The sequence below is a fragment of the Morone saxatilis genome, unplaced genomic scaffold (genome assembly GCF_004916995.1).
Source record: "Morone saxatilis isolate NCDOM2014 unplaced genomic scaffold, NCSU_SB_2.0 Contig0, whole genome shotgun sequence".
Taxonomy (NCBI): Eukaryota; Metazoa; Chordata; class Actinopteri; family Moronidae; genus Morone; species Morone saxatilis.
Window position 1 is genome coordinate 933,718 of NW_023339650.1, and position 5,316 is coordinate 939,033.

Genomic DNA, 5,316 nt, shown 5'->3' on the forward strand with positions numbered 1-5,316 from the left:
GGGGGAGGGAGGGAGGGAGCGGGAGGGGGGTGGCAATGACACGAACCCCAGCATGACTCACCCGCGTAGACACACACAGCGGGGGTTAACACGATCACATTACTTACTGCACGGCGCAGGTGGGGGGCTGGAGGTGGCAGGCGGTGGTGGGAGCCGTGGACATCGCCTTTGATGAAAAAGGATGGAAGGCTGAAGAGGACGACTGCAGAGAGAGGAGGGGTGAAAACAGAAGGAGAAGCACTGGTGGACACAGATGGGTAGAGACAGGTCTCCACTGAGAATGGGACATTTAGGAGATCAAGGGAAAGCAAAGTCTCATACAATACAAATGTAGATATATATAATATGACATAAGACTCTATAGGCATCTGATTGTATTTCCACTTCAATTGAACAGAACTGACTATTTCTTTTGTATTTATTTGACCACAGAATAAAGGGCCAACTTTGAGCTAACACTAGTTGATGTTTTAAACAATTTATGAATTTAAGCTTGTAAAATCAGTTGATACAGTATCCTCATACTCCCGGCAGTACAGAACAACTGATAAACTGCATAATGAACCCAAACAGTGAACAGTGTAAAACAAGCGATTTGGATGAATTTTGAGCCTGTCATTTATTGTGAACCAAAAGCTGAGATATAGGCCTACTATGTATATTTTGAAGTTGGCGACCCCTAGTGGGGGTTAAGTTTGAACTAAACACCAGGCTGAAGAGCAATGTTTTGCTGCCTTCTCCGATGCCCTCTGATGGAACAGGCACACTTCAGCTGTCCAGAAAGACTGCATAACGGCTCGCGACTCACTTGTGCTTTACATGAATAACCAGGAATGCTGGAAGCATATGCCAGATTTTGGGGGGTGCTGCACCCCTACTTCCAGCTCCAATGTGCATAACCTGTGACTTGAAGTGTATTTTTCTTCAATTTTAAACACGCACACAACAGTGATTTTGTGTTGGGGTGGTGACCTAGGCCTGCACTCATTACTATGCCTGAACACATAGACACAGATGGAGGAGTGAAGCTCCTGCTGCTCCGATAGCGTGCTGCTTTCCCTACACAGCCTGTTTAGACACTGTGTCAGTGTTAAGATCTGTCACTGTAGAGCTCAAAGAAATGTTGAAACATCACAGCTCTCAACACAGTCTGAGATGACCAAAAGAGCTAATATCCGGCAGCACACTGAACTTACGGCTTTTCATGGACAGGGGAAGCTAGCTGAATTCATCATCTTCTGGGAATAATTATTCCAAATGAACTTGAGAGACATCTATGTCTCTCAAGTTCTAAGACAGAACACTGGTTTTTATAGGCAGCAAAAATTTTGAATACTTCAAAAGATAAATAAAAAGTAGCTTCAGTGCTAATAGATATGTGCATGATTTTCTTCACCTAGCATTTGTGACATATGACATATAGGCACAGTGCAGAATGGGGCAATCAGGGGAGTGATTCAATTTAAAAGTAGTTTTTTTATACTTAATTTCTTTTTACCTTTAATTGATAAGACAGCATAAGATGGACAGGAAAGGGGGAGAGAGAGAAAGAAGATGACTCACAGCAAAGGACCACAGGCTGGACCCCAACCCATGTGAGCTACTTGGGCATTGACACATATCCATGTCTGATGTAATATTTACAATAAATAATATGCTCAAAATTCATCCAAACTGTTTATTTTCCAAAAACATCCTCTCAGTTATTGTTTTCAGTATATGGGTTCATTGTACAGTTTATCAGTTGTTCTCCACTGTTAATATCCATAAAATATGTCACTTAGTCAGGGTCTTCAGTTAACTCAGCGATAGAAAAGGGGTCCCTTAAGGAAAAAGGTTGGGAACCACTGATTTGGTTTGAATACAGCTCAGTCAGTGGCTACTGCATAAACATGGCGGACTCCGCTAGAAGTGAACCTGCTCCCTCTGTAGATAAAAACAGCTCATTGATTATACACTAATGAAAACATACCTATGAATATTATACTCCATTTCTGACAATAGATCATCCTAAATGTTACACACCTCTATACAACAATATACAGTACAATTCTTCCATGGCAGTTATACTTGTGAGCATATGAATGCAGACAATTACAAGGCCCTCACGATGAGGACAAAAATAGTGTGTAAGAAGCAGTGGTTCTGTGTGAGCAGTGCAGTAGAGCTCCATGTCTCTCAGTGTGACGCTCACTTTTACTGAGCTGTTCAAGGGCCTGCCAGATCTCTAGTTGTGTCTGTCCAGGAGCCCCTGCTGCTGGGCACTGTGGAGACCAAATGGCACACACAAACCCACACGCCCGACTGGTTCCACCGACCAGATCAGAACAACACGATGTTCTGCTGAGCACAATCCCCCAGATCCCCAGGTAGCCAGCTGAGGAGGACGGAAAAGGGCTAGACGGTCGGTGGTAAAAGGATCAAAACAGGAGGTAGGTTGGGGGAGAAAAGGAAAAGTTTTGGGGGAGGAGGAGGGAGGTGGACGTGGGAGGAGGGATGAAGGGATGAAGGGCGCAAGATCTTAAATAGCCGTTTGTCCCTTTCTACGGCTTGGCAGGCCAGCAGCGCTAATGAAGACTTCAGAGCAGACAGACTGTCCAGCACTGCTGGAGACCAGAGGCCGGGAGAGAGAGAGAGAGAGAGAGAGAGAGGAAAACAAAGAGGTGAGAGGGCGATGATGAAACGAACTGGCTGAAGGCTCGGTTTGAGTCGAGCTGGTTTTGGACACAGTGCTTTGTGCTTTTCACTGGCAGCGTGTTCCCTGCATGTGCTCTGTGGCGTGCAGTCAGTTAAAAGATGTGAAAGTGCAGAATAAACGCGAATCATCAAACATCAGCCTTACAGTGTGGAAGGAACCTTTGATGTAGAATATTACAGACTGTGTTCAAACAAGGAAATGTTCTGAAAGATAATGGATCACTTGACTCATGTACAAGTAAAACACTGGTTGCTTGCAAACCTATGGAGGTCCAAAGTTGAACAAATGAATTAAGACACTGTGAAATAAATAAATAATTCAATCAGTACAAGACAAATGGAATTAAAACTGAAAACCATAAAAATATAGTTTGTGATGAATGAATTAGATGATTGGATTGGATTTTAAATTTTTTCTACTGAATGACATGTTTTTTTCGAGATCACAGAATAACTATGGAGGACTTGAAAATTCGTGTCTCGTTCATTTCGTGTCTCGGCCTTCAAGATCACCGTCATGCCTTGTGGGGAGGATTCGTAACTGAATTGAAAAGAGTTGTTACCAGAATATACATTTGAGAGTTCATTTCAGCAATACATTTCCTGGCAATGTGATTCAATACTGACAAAATATGACAAGAAAAGGCTGATATCTATTCAGTGAGCTCGAAGTTCCCCGCAATGTTCAGATGCTCTTCATTTTGGTCAAAAATTAACATAAACTGGCAATTCCTGACATTGACATGATGAAATGGAACTCTTGATTTTGTTTTCTCCTAATACAGGTTGATTTTCTTGTTATTTCGAGAAAACAAAATTCATTTTCTTGAGTCAATGAAATGGTAAATGGTAAATGGACCTGTACTTGTATAGCGCCTTTCTAGTCTTCCGACCACAAGCGCATTTACACTACATGCCACATTCGCCCTCTCACACACATTCACACAGCGATAAGCCCAGCGAAAAGCCTATCGAACAGAAACTGACACATTCATACACATTTACACACCGATGCACAGCATCGGAAGCAATTTGGGGTTCAGTATCTTGCTCAAGGATACTTCGACATGTGACAGGAGGAGCCAAAACTGTAATCATATAGAATTGGATGGTTGTTGGTTCGATCCCCCGTGGTTAAGATGGTTATATCCAGCGGCTGGAAATATTCTATTACTTTGGTGTAAACAAACAAAACAGGATTTTAAGTCTGAATTTGGTGGATAGAGGACACAATTACCAATTTTTGTGGGGTAAAGAGAGAAGGACAGAGACAAAGATGCACCACAACAACAATAGCAACAACTACACTAGTAGAAATGACTAATAATATATATATATAATATAAACAATATATAATATAATGTGATAAATTCACATGCATTATCTTTTGTAAGTTGCACATTTTGGACAATGGCTTAGGCCACACTGTTAAAGTATTACTGTATAGTAATTGATAACTCATTTGAAATATTATACAGTTCACATATTTGAAAGAAATTACTTTTTCCATCTTTAATATGATAGACTGTCAAGTAAAAACCATAGACCTATACATTCACCTATTAATGATGGGTTTGTATTTGATAAGATGAAGGCAAGGTGTGATACATTTTCCCTCTGACTGCAAATGGTAAGGTTGGCTCACTTCACAGTTACCTAGTGGGTGTGCTGACAGAGAGAGAGAGCGATGGGGAAGGGTCTGAGTGAAGTTATTTGGCCTGAGAGTCTCTGGGGCCTGATATGAGTCTATCTAATGAAACAGCCCATAGAGGAACCCCAGACAGCGCAGGCAATAACTGTTCATCCTGACCGTGGTCAGGGCTAATCGGTGGGCGGACAGGACAATGGAGAGAGGACATTGTAGGACGATCCACAGAGCAATACCTACTGATATATGTATTTTTTTCACCCCGCTTAAAGCTCCCCTACAGACATGTTTTCAGACATATACAAATAATTTGTGATGCTGTGATATTTAATTAAGAAGTTGCTGGAAATGGTAGTTTTGACATCATGCTTGTTGTGTAACCTGCATACTGGATTACAATTGACTCTAGTATAGTTGTGATGACACAACATCCTGCCGGTACTAGGTGTTAAACTCAGATTTAAAGGGACAGTTCACCTCAAAATCAAAAATACATATATTTCCAAGACGTCTGCCCTTCTCTCCAATATATTTTAAACCAGATAGCACTCAGCTTGTGGTGCTCAAACAGGGTTCCTACTCTTTTTAAGGAATCATTTTCAAGGAGTTTGTCAGGAGTTTTTCTTAACAATACAGTCAAGCCCTTGCTCACAAACGGTCATATAATTGACCAGTAGGGCTAGCATTGATACATTTAACTCCGGTTTTGAAGTGTCATCCTCCCAACAGTCAGGTTTCAAACAAAATATCTGACCAGGTTTGTGTAGGCGATCTGAGTGACGGGCCAAAATACTAGGACAAAATAGATTACTTCCAGGATATTTGGTCATTTTATTCACTTTCCAGGTTTTTCAATGACTGGAAAAGTAGTCTCTAAATGTCTATGTTTTCTAGAGATGGGATTTATAGCTCTTTGAAGGGAGCCGGATCTTGAGAAGCCGTTCCTTTCAAAGAGCCGTTCAAAAGACTGG